This window comes from Choloepus didactylus, chromosome 24 (assembly GCF_015220235.1).
Source record: "Choloepus didactylus isolate mChoDid1 chromosome 24, mChoDid1.pri, whole genome shotgun sequence".
Classification (NCBI taxonomy): Eukaryota; Metazoa; Chordata; class Mammalia; order Pilosa; family Megalonychidae; genus Choloepus; species Choloepus didactylus.
Genome location: NC_051330.1, coordinates 1107572 through 1124217, shown reverse-complemented (window position 1 = coordinate 1124217; position 16646 = coordinate 1107572). Strand labels below are relative to the sequence as shown.

General features: G+C 45.5%; 1 non-coding gene across 1 annotated transcript; it reads right to left on the bottom strand.

Annotated features, from left to right (window-relative positions):
* Positions 1–12059: 12059 nt before the first annotated feature.
* LOC119520143 lies at positions 12060–12166 on the bottom strand. Its single transcript, XR_005214136.1, has one exon. It is a non-coding gene; the product is annotated as a U6 spliceosomal RNA (small nuclear RNA).
* Positions 12167–16646: the final 4480 nt, after the last annotated feature.

Below are 16646 nucleotides of genomic sequence, written 5' to 3'. Positions count from 1 at the left end.
TTTGTCTTTGTGTTTTTGTTTTTGCCTTTAAGTTAGAAAACCTGTTGACTTTGAAAAACTCCTATCTTGATGTTTTGTCTTCCTGATTTTTGTTAGTGTTGCCTAGCTGTGGGATGTGCCGGCTATGTCTCCTTTGGGTTGTCTCTTGTCTAACTGATCTAAATTTGGAGGGAACCCCTTAAAAAAATAAATTAATTTTCTACTGTAATGCTGCCTGGCCACAGTATAAATTGGATGTTGGCAAAGAGTAGCCTAAGAATGAGACTTTAAATTTCAATATCATCTTGCATTAGATTTGTTTCATAAAAAAAAAAAATCACAAATGAAATGAGGTGACTTATGTTTGAGCTTTTTTTAGAATGCCATTAATTCTTGTTAAAGAGTGTATATTCCTGTTTCAAAACTGCATTGACTAAAGTGTTTTAAGTATTTAGCATTATTCTGACCACTTTGATTTTGATAGTTAATCATATATTGTAAGATGTTTGCTTGAAGACAGTTTCCAAAATCGTTTTGGTAATATTAGTATGTAGGGTATTGTGCTAGTTTGAATCTATTACATCCCCCACAAAAGCCATGTTCTTTAATGCAATCTTGTGGGGTCCGACTTATTAGGCTTTTGATTAGGGTGGAACCTTGTGATTGGGTTGTTTCCATGGAGATGTGACTCACCCAGCTGTGTGAGACCTTTTCATTAGATCATTTCCACGGAGGTGTGGACTCTGTCCATTCAGGGTGGGTCTTGATTAGATCACTGGAGTCCTCTAAAGGAGCTCACGGAGAGAGAAAAGCTGAGGGAGACACGGTGCCATCATATAGTTGTTCATTCATCACCATAGTCAATTTCTGAATATTTTCCTTACTCCAAAAAATAAGAATGAAAATAAATGTAAAAAAGAACACCCAAAACATCTCATACCTCTCCTCCTCCCCTATTATTCATTTATTTTTTGTCCCCATTTTTGTATTTGTCTATACACTGGGTAAAGGGAGTGTGAGCCACAAGGTTTTCACAATCACATGGTCACACCGTGTAAGCTATGTAGTTATATGATCATCTTCAAGAATCAAGGCTACTGGGTTGCAGTTCAGCAGTTTCAGGTATTTCTTTCTAGCTATTCCAATACACTAAAAACTAAAAAGGGATATCTATATAGTGCATAAGAATGCCCTCCAGAGTGACCTCTTGACTCCATTTAAAATCTCTCAGCCACTGAAACTTTATTTTGTTTCATTTCTCTTCCCTCTTTTGAGTCAAGAAACCTTTCTCAATCCCAGGATGCTGGGTCCAGGCTCATCCCTGGGAGTCATGCCCCGTGTAGGGGGAGAAAGGGAGTTCACCTGCTGAGTTGGCTTAGAGAGAGAGAGGCCACATCTGAGCAACAAAAGAGGTTCTGGGGGTGACTCTTAGGCACAGTTATAAGTAGGCTTAGCCTCTCTTTTGCAGTAATGAGCTTCATAAGGACAAGCCCTGAGACTGAGGGCTTGGCCTACTAAACTGGCAGTCCCCAATGCTTGTGACAACACCAGGAACTCCCCAGCTGGGGAAGTTTAATGTTTCCACATTTTTCAGTCCCTCAGGGGGGCTTTGCAAATACTTTATATTTTGTGCCCAAATTACTCTGGGAGGTATCAGGATTTCACACTAACCTGTACAAACCAACCAGATCTCACCCCCTATTCAAGGTTCCATGTAATTTTGATGTTTGAATAAACCAGCCAAACAAGTTAAATTATATAGTGTGCTACAGAAAATATAGACTTTGCACCAAATAAACATCACCTCCTTTGGTCTAACACTGAAGTCAAAGTTTGCAAACACTGTCAATATCATCCTCCACACTTTATTCTGATTTACCTTAGTCCTAACCAAGTCCATTTTGTTCACATCTCTAATTGAAAGCTCATCTTTCTTTTAGCTTCTTTAACATTTGCTGTGTGGGGTAATACTGACATTCACAGCTGCCAAACTCTGGCTCTGAGTCTCAGATGTCACACAGATACCCAAAGTTCCAGGGACCAACCAAGTTATACACAAACAGCTCAGCATCTTAGAATTTCGAGATAACCACTACAACTCAGGAATAGATGTGACTGCTGTAAGAGCTTATAAACTAGGAACTTTACCATAAGCCTTCCCCTAATAACCTCTGCTCTCAGATTCAGTTTGCAGAGTTTGCACATTATAGTCCATATTAGTGAGGCATTGTAATGTTTGTCTTTTTGATTCTGGCTTATTTCACTCAGCATACTGTTCTCAAGGTCCATTCACCTAACTGCATAACTCACAACTTCACTCCTTGTAGCAGCTCAATATCCCATCGTATGTACACACCACAGAACCCTTCTGTTCATCAGTCGGTTTGTCTACCTTTAGTAAACTTTTGTCTTTTGGGGAGGAAGTCTCTGATTCACTGGGCTACAGGGTGTGCTTGATGCTCTTCTGTTGTTTTATTCCAGTAAGCAGGACTGAAAGTGTCTGGGTAATATCTTTCTGGGAACTAAGAACAAAGAGAAGACTGCTAAGCTCTGCTAGGGGAAGCCTATTTTTCAGCTAGCAGTAGAAGCATATTTTTGGTTGGAAAGATGTTTAAATGTGTGTTGCACGAGGGAAGGACCAGTTTATGAAACAATAGCACAGAATTGCTCGCTTTTATTGAAATGTGGATAATTATACACATACAAAGGAGAAAAAAAAGTCTGGAAAGATATAATCCAACACGTTTACAGGGACTCATTCTGTCCTTAGGGATGGGAGCATGGGTGGATTTCTGGCTTCTCAGTATGGTCTAATTGTTTTAATGCAGAGCACTCATTACCTGTAGGGGTAAAATTTTTAAAACTCTGAGTTACCATTCTCCAAGGACCGGGAAAGGGGATCCTAACGCCCCCTCTTGGGTTCATTCCACATGTCTCCTGTAGGCAGGGTGCAACCCAGCCGATCGGTTCTGAACCTTCGAGACACAGCCCCTGGCTCCCCCAGACTTCAGCCAGTCAGTCACTGTGATTCACTTCTCCACCAATCCAACCATATTGGTGGCTGATGTCATTCCTTGCACTTTTGGGGTCTTCCTAACTTCATTCTCCTTCTGGAAGGTTCCTTGAACCACTGCCCACCAGCTCCTCTCTGCCTTCTTTTCACGCATTCATTCATCCAGCAGATGTTAAGTGGATTCTCTGGCCGTGCCCTGGAGTGCTGAGTGCTGGACCTAAAGGGGCAATCGTGGGAGAAAATGGCCCCGCCCTGCGGTAGCTTACAGTCCAGCAGGGGAGGTGCACAAAAACCAAAGAATTATACAACCCAGTCTGTGAAGGCTAGTGAGAGCCCCTAACGTAATCTGGGGTGCTGGGGAAGGTCGCCAAGGAAGTGGCATTTAAACCGGGATCTGAGGGAGGCCTGGTTAGGGCAGAAGGATCCGTGGAAGGAACCCAGGTTGAGGGTGAGGGGTAAAGGGGCCGCAGTGGTGCCCCTGATTCCACTGACAGCAGGAAGCCACTCACTGAAGGCTGAAACCTGTGACGTGACCCAACTTACATCCTTAAAAGAAGCTTTTGTCCCTGCTGGGAAGAGTTTGCTAAGCAGTCCCTCATCCTTCCAAGCCCCACGCCACCCCGTTGGATATTCCGCACATCCTTCTTCTCTGATTTCCTTCCCATCTCTCCATCCCCAGGCACCACTCTGGACCAGGCCTCCATTGTCCGAAGAAAGCTGTAAGCTTGTGCTTTGGCCCGCTGCCCTCACACTCAGCAAGGGTGATTTTTCTCCCAACGTCTTTATTGAGATATAATTCACATGCTATAAAATTCACCTTTGTAAAGTTCAGTGGCTTTTAGTCTACTCACAGAGTTGTGTTACCATCACCACAATCAAAATTTAGAGCTTTTCACCTTCCCCCAAAAAAGGAACCCTAAGGCCATTTGCAGTCCGGAGCGATTGTTCAAAAATGCAACCGGGCCATGCTCCTTCCCTGTTTTAAATCCTTCCAGAGGTTCTCACTGTATCTCAGATTTGATCTAATTTCTGGCAAAGATGCAGAGTGAGAGAAGCACATGTTGATTAATTGTTCAAATATTAGAACAACCTTGCAACCTAGTGTCGAGTGAGCTACCAAACAGAGAAGTGGAGGAAGAAATTCTGAAAGGCTGACGAATTACCCCAAAGAGACTAAATTAAATCCAGAACGGATTGTACCAACGAAGAGCAAGTTTGTGTTTCCACTTTCAGCAGGAATAGGGGCTCAGAGGAAGCCATAACTCCTGTGCTGGTTTGGATCTGTTACATCCCCCGGAAAAGCCATGTTCTTTCAATCCAGTCTTGTGGGGGCAGACCTATTGTGGGGGGGACCTTTTGATTAGGTTTCCATGGAGATATGACCCCACCCATTCAAGGTGGGTCTTAATCCCCTTGCTGGAGTCCTCTATGAGAGGATAAAAGGCAGAGACATTTTGAAGAGAGCTCAGACAAGCTACGAAAGAAAATGCCCTGGGAGAAGGAAGAAGGACCCACAGGGGAGGCTCAGACAGAAGCCCAGAGACATTTTGGAGAAAGCCATGGAAACCAGAAGGTAAACCCAGGAGAGGCCCAGCAGACTCCAGCCACGTGCCTTCCCACGTGACAGATGAACCCCAGATGACATTGGTCTTTCCTCGGAGAAGGTATCGTCATGTAGATGCCTTAATTGGGACATTTTCATGACCTTAGAACTGTAAATTTGTGAGTTAATTAACTTCTATTGTAAAAGCCAATCTATTTCTGGTATATTGCATGGCAGCAGCTTTAGCAAACTGGAGCCCCTTCCCTGTAGAAAACAGTTACTTTTTCCCACTGGAGTCACAGTGTGTAAATGTTACCCATTCCACCTTCCTTACACACATATTGCTGCAGATGACAATGTTCACTAATGGCTGCAACCAGTGTTAACCCACCTGTAAACACACAACAGGGAAAAACAAACCAGATAGGAGAGAGACTAGAGACTCCAGGAGGTCCGAGGATGCTCCTGTGGGAGCGGCGTGGAACGGTGCACAGCCCCAAGGACAGTCCACTCCAACCTGCGTCCTCAGCCTGTGCAGAAAAGCACAACAAAGAGCGACAAGCTGGCCCTACCGGACAGCTGGAGTCCCAGCCTGCCGGCCAGAGTGGACCAGCTCCACAACCTTCCGTTCCTTGTGGCTGTGAGACACGCCAGCCGCCACTGAAGGATTCTTTCACCTGCTCTCCGTCACCCAGGAAATGCATCCTGGACTCTCAGTGCTCACGGGAGATGCTCCTTTTAGTAAAAACATGGCACCTGCTTGGTAGCACAGCTACCTGACTATCAACCTTCGTCCACACCCACCCAGTCATTTAGTGCGGAGATGATGGCGGCTCCCCGGAGGCCTGGCCTTGTCAATAAGGACCCAACTGCACAAAGCCGCTCCTTCCTCACCTTCACACTCCTCCTCCCAGAGCGTCCCCCATTCAGGGCTCAGTCCGTCACCAACCAGACCTCGTCTTTTGGTCCAGGAACTTGACAAATAAGGAGAATTACTATGAAGTCAAATGAGTCTGCATCATGTATGGCTGTCCCTTTAACCCGGGCAAGTATCGAAGACAGAGGGAAATTTTAAAAAATAAAGAAGACAAAGGGCAGCCAGGGGTCAGGTGCGAGGGCAGGACGGGACACACGGGGTTGGCAGTGGGAGGGAGCGGGCTGGGGACATCACCTGAGCAGAGAGCCGCTCTGGAGAGGGGCGGCCGGCAGCCGGGTCAGGGCGGGGAGCCGAGGACGGCAGGTCTGCAGGTTCAGCCCGCTGGGGTCAAGGACCGTTTCCGGGCCAGAGCTCCCTGCTAAGAGCGTCACCTCCTCTTTCTCACCGCGGCCTCCCAGCCATCCCCAATCTCCATAGACAGGCTCAGGGACTTGCACCAAGTCAGAGACTTGCAAGCGGAGCCGCCTTGCAGGCCGGTCCACATCCGAAGCCCTTGCCCTGTTGTGTCCAGCCTGAGAGCCAGGGGCCCCTGGCCCAAAGGAGCACCAGGGGACTTGCAAACCCCAGCAGAGGAGGCGGGGGCCCTGGGGCCCTTGCTGGGGAGTACCCTGGGGAGGGAGAGTCATCCAGAATCTCAAAACAGCCCCAGGAGCGGCAACAAGCAAAAGTGTCCCAGGCTCTGCAAATGCCAGGCGGGTGTCTGCTGGTGGCTCTGGGTGACCGGCAGGCCACACCCAACCCCGGGCTCCCACCCGTGCCTAGGAGGCCGGCGGCAGGCTGGGCCTGGGCAGTGACTCCCTCCTCGTGCGTGCACTGGAAATAGTTGCAAACTCTTACCACCACGCGCCCCAGTGGCATTGCAGCCAGGCAGGGTAAGGCCCTGTACTTTCCGTTCTAAACCCTGCTCTTCAAAATCCTAAATGTGCTGCTTGATACGTTTACAGGCTTGTATTATATATATATATTTTTTTTAATAAAGACATAAACTTTTATTTTCACAGAAATATAGCACCTAAAAGAGAGTACTGGTATTCAAAATACATACAAAAGTATAATATCTGCAATTTCTTTAACTTTAGAAGAATACAACTTAAAAAAATTTACATCAGTCTGTATTTTTTGTTTCCATAATAGTTCACACTCAAAAAATACTGAAGGCTCTAAAGAACTTATAATACTATGACTTATGTATATATGGAGAGAATATTAGAAATTTAAGTGATGTATGTATAAATAATTATTGATGTTATTAAAGTGATATTTGCATTATTGAAATTAATAAAGATAATTAAACCTTTATTTTTTTTTATTTTTATCTTCATTTTATTGAGATATATTCACATACCACGCAGTCATACAAAACAAATCGTACTTTCGATTGTTTACAGTACCATTACATAGTGGTACATTCATCACCTAAATCAATCCCTGACACCTTCATTAGCACACACACAAAAATAACAAGAATAATAATTAAAGTGAAAAAGAGCAATTGAAGTAAAAAAGAACACTGGGTACCTTTGTCTATTTGTTTCCTTCCCCTATTTTCCTACACATCCATCCATAAACTAGACAAAGTGGAGTGTGGTCCTTATGGCTTTCCCAATCCCATTGTCACCCCTCATAAGCTACATTTTTATACAACTGTCTTCGAGATTCATGGGTTCTGGGTTGTAGTTTGATAGTTTCAGGTATCCACCACCAGCTACCCCAATTCTTTAGAAACTAAAGAGGGTTGTCTAAAGTGTGCGTAAGAGTGCCCACCAGAGTGACCTCTCGGCTCGTTTTGGAATCTCTCTGCCACTGAAGCTTATTTCATTTCCTTCCACATCCCCCTTTTGGTCAAGAAGATGTTCTCCATCCCACGATGCCGGGTCTACATTCCTCCCCGGGAGTCATATTCCACGTTGCCAGGGAGATTCACTCCCCTGGGTGTCTGATCCCACGTAGGGGGGAGGGCAGTGATTTCACCTTTCAAGTTGGCTTAGCCAGAGAGAGAGGGCCACATCTGAGCAACAAAGAGGCATTCGGGAGGAGGCTCTTAGGCACAACCATAGGGAGGCCTAGCCTCTCCTTTGCAGCAACCGTCTTCCCAAGGGTAAAACCTGTGGTAGAGGGCTCAACCCATCAAACCACCAGTCCCCTATGTCTGTGGTCATGTTAGCAACCATGGAGGTGGGGTAGGCGAATACCCCTGCATTCTCCACAGGCTCCTCAAGGGGGCAAGGCTTGTATTATTTTTATATGGAAAACTAGCATCAAGTGCACCTTCCAAAACGGATTGGGCCTGGGTTCCCTTGGAAGCAGAGCCTGTGGGGACGTGATTTGGGAAGTGAACAGGACACTGCTCCTTGTCACCAGGCGACAGTTGCTCAGGTGGCCAAGACATCCTGTGGCACTTCAGGAAATGTGTCCTCTGGGGGCAGGAAAGAGGGTACACTCACCCACGGGCTCCTGACTCGCTCCCCCAGCTGGTCCGGTGCCCCCTGGCAAAGCTGGCTGAAGCCCCCATCAGGGTCAGCCAGTGGGGGTGGGCAGAAAAGGTGAGCAGAAGGAGCACAACATTTTGAATGTAATTGACAGCACTGAATTATATATTTGAATGCGGTTAGAAGGGAAAATTTTAGGTTGTAGGTGTGTTACTAGAATAAAAATTGAAAATAAAAATCCATGGGCCTGCCCTACACAGGGAACCCTAAGTTAAACCAAAGACTGTAGTTAACAGCACAATTATAAAAATGTGCTTTCATTGATTGTAACAAACGTACCAGTAACACCCATGCAAGGTGTGAATAAGGTGGGATATGGGAATCCTGTATTTGATACGTGATTGTTCCGTAAACCCACAACTTCCCTAATGAAAAAATAAAAAAACAAGTAGATAAATAACTAAAAGTGACAATGACAATTAATTGCAATATGTGATCCTGGATAACATTACATTAGCCTTTACCCTTTGACCGAACAATGCCACTTCCCGGAATCTATCCCAAACACTAACTAGCCAAGCTACTAAGCCACAGGCTTTTTGTTGCAGCATTAGTCGTATTAGCAAAAGAGGGGAAAACAATCCAATCATCAGCGACATAATGGAATAGAGTATCGGACGCCCGCCCCATAGGATCCTCCAGTGCAGCTACAGAAAAGAAAGAGAATATCCTGCACGAGCTGCTGCTGTGTCAAAGCCCCGGCATTCACCCGCACGCGAAGAGAGCAAGGCGCCTTGCAGATTTTACAGCCTGCTATCCTCTGCCCAAGAAAGGGAGGACGTATATCCATGTATGTTCCACTTACGTTTTCCAGGAGAAACAATGGGAGGATAAATAAAAATTAATATACACATTTATTTAGAGGGGGAGGAAGGCGCAGGGTGTCCCATGCTTTATACTCTTGTCCTTGGAAATATATAAACATGCACACATTTTTTAAAGTTTAATCAATACAGACGTTGGATTGATTTCTCTGCCATCTCAATAAGCAGAGCCTGAAGGGGCACGGATGATTTTTAAGGTCCTTCCCACTATGGTTACATCAAAAACAGGAAAATGGCAAGTGTTAACGAGGACGTGGAGAAATTGGAACCCTCGTGCGTTGCTGTTGGGAATGTAAAATGGGGGCAGCTACATTGCAAAATAGTGTCTCAGTGCCTCAGAAGATTAAACATAGAGTTACCACCCCCAAGAGAAACGAAAACCTATGCTCACACAAAGACTTGAAGCTGAGAGTCCATAGTAGCCTAAAATGGGGAAGACAACCCAAATTTCCATCAGTAGGTGAAAGGGAAAACAAACTGTGGCATTTCCACACAACAGTACTACTCAGCAATAAAACAGGATGAATCTTGAAATAATTATGCAGAGTAAAACAAACTAGGTTTTGAAAAACAACACACATGCAAAAAAACAAATACATACTGTTTTATCCCATTTATATAAAACTCAAGGGATGGAAGGAAAGGATTACGAAGGGGCACAAAGAAAATTTTGTAGGTGATGAATTTGCCCATTATCTTGATGATGGTGGTGTTTTCATGGGTAGATAAGAAGTCAAAACTCATCAGCTTGTGTGCTTTAAATGTTTGCAGTTAATATTCCACGAAAAAGGGTGAGATAATACCGGAAGTTCTTGGAGTATATCATCTATCGAGTTGGATATTCCTTTCTATATTTGTTTTACTGAGAGTTTTTCTCTTGGGTGGATGTTGAATTTTATCCAAGGTTTTTTCCTGTATCTTTTGAGACTATCATATGGTTTTTGTCCTTTAATCTCTTTAGGTATTATATTTATAGATTTTCTAACATTAATTCGCCTTTATATTCCTGGGATAATCTCAATTTGCTTGGTCCATGGCAAATTGTCATTTTAATACACTGTTGAATTTGGTTTGCTAATAATTTGTAAGGCTTTTTGTATTTACCTTTTTGCTACTTCTAATTTAATCGCGTTTATCTTTCCGGTAAGATTGGCCTGTGGTTTTCTCTTTCAGATCATCCTTTCCTGGCTTTGCTGTCAAGGTCAGACTAGCCATGAGTTCAGGAATGCTCTCTCCTTTTCTGTTCTCTGGGAGAGTTTGTTCTTTTCTGCTTGGAATGATCTGTTCCTTGACGGTTCGGTGGAGCTGGGCTGTGAAGCCATCTGGCTTTGGTATTTTCTTTGTGGGAAGATTTTGAAATACTAATTCAATCTCTTTAAAGCTTATAAGAAAAATTCAGGCTTCTTTTTGAAAAGAAATTATTATGGAAAATGCCAACATATTCAAAATTAAAGAGAAAAATAATGAACCCTTATGCACCCATCACCCAGCTTCTACAATTAACAACTGTGGCCAAACATTTTCCCTCTGCATCCTCACCCATTGCCCCAACCCACATCCTACACTATTAGGAAATTAATTCTAGATGTCATATCATTTTTTAAAAATTGTGGTAAAATATATAACATAAAATTTCCCATTTTAACCCATTCAAGCATACAATTCAGTGGCTTAATTACATTCACGATGTTGTGCTCCCGTCACCACCACCCATTACCCAAACCTTTCCATCACTCCTGTTTTGGTTGGCTAACGTTTCCAGAATGCAGTATTCCAGAAACGGATTGGCTTTTACAATAGAGATTTGTTAACTTACAGTTTACAGTTCTGAGGCCATGAAAATGTCCCAATTAAGGAATCAACGGGGGATACCTGGACTCCGAGGACAGGCCGCTGGCGTCCGGGGCGCCTCTGTCGCGTGGGAAGGCGCATGGCCGGCGTCTGCTGGTCCTTCTCTCCTGGGTTCTGTTGCTTCCAGCTTCTGGCTTCAGTGGCTTCTCTCAGCTTCTCCGGGGCTTTTTCACTGAGCTCTCTTGGCTTTTTCTGTCTTTTATCCTCATAAAGGACTCCAATAAAAGGATTAAGATCCACCTTGAATGGGCTGGGTCACGTCTCAGTTGAAATAAACGTAACCAGAAGGTCCCTCCCACACTAGGTCTGCACACACAGCTTCAAACCAGCGCCCTGACCGGGAACTCTGCACCCATTAAACGCTGACTCCCCATTCCCCTCGCCCCTCCCTCCTGCCCTGATAACCAGTAATCTGCTTCCTATCTCTATCACATCATATCATGTTATCTGTAAATATTTCAGTAGGTATCTCTAAAAGATAAGGAATTTAAAAAATAACGTTAATATTTTGCACCTACAAAAATTTGACAATAGTGTAATAAAATTAAATATTCTGTCCATTTTCATCTTTCCCTGATTCTTTATCATATTTTTATTGTAGAATATGACATATATTCATGAAAGCGATAGCTTTCCAAGTGCAATTTAACAAATAGCAAATTTTAAAGAATATTACAAGCTACAATTCCACAGTTTCAGTTATTTCCTTATTATGAAATATAACATATATACAAAAAGGTAATATCTTTCAAAGTATAACTTAACAGGTAGATACATAGGAAATTTCCAAGTTATTATGAGTTACAGTACCATAGTTCCAGTTATTTCCTTGTTGTGAAGTATAACATATATACAAAAAGGTATAGCTTTCAAATTACAATGTAACAAGTAGCTGTAGAACAAATTTCAGAGGATGCCGTGAGTTACAGCTCCACCATTTCAGTTCTTTCCTTCTAACTATTCTAATACTCTAGCAACTAAGAAAAAGAAAATTACATAAAGATTCAGTAATCATAATCCTTTGTTAAATTCCCTCTGTTGCTGCCCTTTCCTCTAGTTTAATTTCTTTCCCGACCTTCAGGGATGTTGAGGCAGTGACCACCCTAACCTTTCCTGTTGGAAAGGGGTGTCACCTTTTGAGCAAAGGGGACACATCTAGTTGATGTTCTTGAAGAGGCTGTTGCCTCTGGGTTTGGGGACTTAGCTGACACAGGAGATCTCTGGAGGGTTTAAGTTTCTGACGGATTAACTTAGTGAGTGAAACTTTTATAGAGTCGCAGATAGGGCCCTGCTATGCAATGTGTAGATTTTCCCCATGTACCTTTCTGTTGTCAACTCTCTGTGCCAGTGTCATCCCTTGGGAATACATCATGCAAGCACCTGTCTGTGGTGCTGATCTGGTGTGAAATATGCCTTTAAAGAAAAAAATACGGAACGCTTCATGAATCTGCATGTCATCCTTGTGCGGGGGCCATGCTAATCCTCTCTGTATCGTTCCCATTTTAGTATTTGTGCTGCTGAAGCGAGCACTCCCAGATTCTTCTGGATTGTTTTTGTTGTTGTTCGTGTTGTTTTATGGCTTGTTTATATCAAGAGCCAAATAGCATCCATCCATTGTGACTGCCTGGTATATGTCTGAAGTGTCTTCAGAGGTCTGCTCGAGTCTTGCAAATCCCAGCCCCCATACCCCCGTCCCAACTGCCTTTCCCTTTCCGGGACATGGGCTGGCCCTCCTCAGTGCCCGCTGCCCACTCTCCCTGGCCATCTGGCCGCCGAATGGGCTTCGGCCATCTCTCTGTCAAGCCTCAAGGCCCGCTGCTCCCCCTCTCTCCGCTGCTCCGGGCTGGCGTGCACCGCAGCCTTTTGAACTGCTGCTGTAGTCCCCAGGACACGCTGCAGCTGGGAGACTCTGCAGCCACCCACAGCCCCTGTGGAGAGCACGGGGCCCACGGGACCCACTTCCCTTCCGTCAGCCCTGGCTGTTTAGGGCCGGGTTGGACACCCTTCGGGAAGCAGACCACCAGTGGTGGTGGAAAAGCTCCTTCTCTGTGGCTCCAGGAACGGCCTGAGTGGGGCTTCTCCAGCCCTGGCCTTAGCGGCTCCTTCTCTCTGAGTCCCAGAGCCCATCCACCTCCAAGGGCCTCCTTGTTGGCCCCGTCCCTGGGGACCAAATAGGCATTTCTGGGTCTTTGGGTCCTGCCAGTGTTCCCTGAGGGCCCTGTGGCCATCCCTTCTCACACAGGATGGTTCCAGATGGAACCTTGGGTTTGGACTTCAGCCTCCAGAACTGGAACGGCTCCTGGAGAACTGGGTCAAGTGGTGACTCCTCTGGCCTCACGTAATAAATCCACTAGAACATTCCGCTTCCTTGAGCCTTCAGATCCCACCCTCAAAACTTGTCCACATGCACGTGGTCAATAAGCACATGAAAAGATACCCAGCATCATTAGCCATCAGGGAATTCAAATCAAACCCACAATGAGGTACCACTTCACACCTATTCAGTGCAGATATTATTAAAAAAAGAAAAGAAAAGAAGTGTAGGAGAGGATGTGGGTAGATAGGAACCCTTGTACATTGCTGGTGGGAATGTAAAATGGTACAGCTCCTGCCAAAGCCAATTTGGCAGTTCCTCAAAAAGTTAAATATGGTGTCACCATATGACCCTGCGATTTCACTTCCAGGTCTCTACCCTAGAGAACTGAAAACAGGACTTAAAGAGATTTTTGTACAATATTCATAGCAACGTTATTCACAATTGCCAAAAGATGGCTGCAACCCAGGTGAAAGGATAAACAAAATGTGGTATAGTCACACAATGGAATATTATTCAGTCATAAAAAGAAATGAAGTTCTGACCCGAGAGACAACACGATGAACTTGAAGACACCATGTTGAGTGAAATGAGCCAGGCATGAAGGGATGGACACTGTGTGATCTCACTGCTGTGGGATATCTAGAACATGCAAACTCACGGACGGGAGGTGGATTGCAGGTTCCAGGGCCTGGGGATAAGGTGGGGAACCGGGAGTTAATGCTTAATTGGCGCCGAGCTTCTGTTTGGGGTGATGAAAAGTTTTGGCAATGGGTGATGGTGAGTGTAGCACAGCACTGTGAATGTGATTAACAGCACTGAACTGCACACAACTTTAGGTGGTTACACTGGGAACACCTGTGTTAAATACATGTTTCCATAACAAAAATTGAAAAAACGCAGAACTCTGCCAGGGCAGCCCTGGCCTTTCCACTTCATTAGCTGTAGCTCCCACTGCGTCCTGCCTTCCGGGCATCCTCCAGCGCCACAGACGGACACGCTCCAGGTGTCCCTGGCAGGAGCCACGGGAGGTGCTCCCCTATCAATAAGCCGTCTTACCCGGTCTCTCCAGGACCCCAGGTCTCGTACCCTCAAGACCCAGTTCCACACGTGTTCCAGTTTCTGCTTTTTGACAGGTTCGCAGCTTTTTGGGTGACTAAGCTAGAAGAGAGACTGGACTTCACCGCTGGGGCTTTGCTGAGACCTGATCCTGGGTATTGGTCTGGGAGCAATGGGACAAGGTAGATTTTCAGGAGGGTCAGCATCGTCTTGTAAGACACGCACCTCAGGGGAGAACTTGGCATTGTCTCCCGGCCAGGCGAGGCTGTGCTCTGTCAAGGGGAAGGAGGAACTTCTGCTGGCTGCGAGGGCCAGGAGCTCCAGGTCCTTGGGTACATCCACCCAGACATGCCCCTAGCAGGCCTCAGTCCCCGTCCTTCAAGAGTCCCGACGCTAGGGTAGGAAAACTGTTGAAGATAGAGAGTCCCCTTTGTAACTCTACTGCCCCGCGGATGAAATCTTGGGCCTGGTTTTCAGGCACATTTGCCTCCTGGCTGCAGGAAGTGAGGGGCCTTGGGACTTTTTGAATTACGGCATGTCCTGAGTTGAGAGGGGCTGACCTGAACCTTTCATTCTCAAGAGCCAAAGCCACCGCATACACCACACTTGCTCTGCCACTCCCATCTCTTTCAATCTACCACAGGTAAGGGTTTTACATTTTAGGACACTGCAGGTTATCACCACCCGGCTTCCCAACAGTAGCAAGCTCTTTGTTGCATTCTGACGTACATGATCTATTTCCAGATACCTGTCCCAAAGGTCTGTCTTCTAGTGCCACTTCCAATACTAACTGCCTTTGCTGAGTCCCCCGAAAAGCAGGGACTGAGCCCAGGACTCGGGTGCAGGCAGGTTATTTGGTAGATGATTCCAAGAAACAGGGAAGAAGGAGGCGGGCAAGTGACAGAGGGTGGGAGGAGGATTCAACAGTGTGTTGTTGGGCTGGTTACCAATACAGGCAACCGAAGCGAGATCTCCCCGGGGCCCCTCTGAAGAACGTGTCCCAGGCACCTCCGGATGGGCTGTTTGAGGACAGGAGGTGGGCCGGGTAGCCACGGCTCCCATCCCCTACTGCTGGAAGGTTGCCCCAGAAGCTTCAACTCCCCCACACTCCTAGGCTGTGCCTTCAGGCTGTGCGAGCTCCTGAAGCTTAGGAGAAAGTCCTGACATAGAGAAGCAGAGAAACTCAACAGACTCTTGAAGTGAGCCCCTGACAGTGTACACAGAACCATCTACCATAGCAACAGCTAAAATCAGAGGTGGGCTTTTCAGAGTCAACCAGAAATTCCAAAAATGTCTGCTAAGCTGTTCCTGCCTCCTAGGGGCGCAGAAATCTATGACAATGCCAAAAGTCAAACACTGTCTGTTCCCCTGGGTTCTTCCTGAAGAGCAGGATTGAGATACCTGTCTCTTGTGGGCCTTTTTTCATTCTGGAGACGTTTGGAGTCAAGTTAGTGGTAAGCACTATGCTATACTGAGATTCAGCAGAGAACAACAAAAATTTCTGCCCTTATGGAGCTTACACTGTAATGGAGAAAGAAAGACAACAAATAGATAAGATACACAGCATGTCAAACAGTAGTAGAAGGTAGAGAAAAATAAAGGAGGAGGAGAATAAGTTGTGCTGGCTTGTTTGGGGGCTGGAGGGAAGAAAGGCTATTTTAAATAAGGTAATTAGGGAAAATCTCACTGAACAGGTGACATTTAAACAGAGCCCTGAAGGAAGTGAGAGTGAAATCAGCAAGACACTAAGAAGGAGCAATTTTTAAGTAGGAGGGAAATCAGGATAGTGTGGTGCCGGGAAGCCAAGGGAGAGAAGACTTTCATGGATGAGAAGGGATCAAACGAACGCACGGCTTTTGCTGGGCCGAGTGGGAGGAGGCTGAGAACCAGCCCACGCACCTGACAAAGGGGAGTTCAGTGGTGCCTTGACGAGAACAGGTTGGTGGCAGCTGAGGGTGAGAAATCCTAACTTGAATGGGTTTAAGAGCAAACAGGAGGGAAGGAGTTTGAGACAGTATAAGCAACATCGGGGGGTTAGTTCTAAAGGGAAGCAGGAAAATGACGCAGTAGCAGGAAGGGGATGTGGGTGAAGATGGCATGTTTTTTCCAAGACAGGAAACCAACTATTTCCCTCTTATTTCCCTTTCTCTCTCCTCTTGCTGTAGACATATCCACAGCCTTTTTGACCTCCTTCTTCAAGCCTAAAGTCATATTTTGCAAAACTCTATTCCTGAGTGTTTTGATAGTAGGTGAAAGCCACAGAAAGTCCTTTGTCCCTGCTCTGTCATGTCCTTCCCCTGGGGGGGGGGGGGGGAGCTTGGCTGCAAAGTCAGATACTCAAAATATTATTCTGCCCTATTTAATCTGGGTACTTTATCGACTAAGCAGGGCACACAGTGGGCCGTGGGGTTTCCTGCCCACCTGCCACCGGTGTAGCAGGGCAGATACTGATCTCTGCCCAAGGACTATTTGTTTTCCAGTAGTTTGGCCAAAGCAATATTCCGTCAACCTTAGGCATGCTTGGATCACCTTTATGATTTTTGCTATTTCCCCATAAGACCTACAATTGGTACTTCATGTTTTTATGTAAATCAACTTTTTTTACTGTTATTCTTGTTTTTAATGTAATTTTATTGA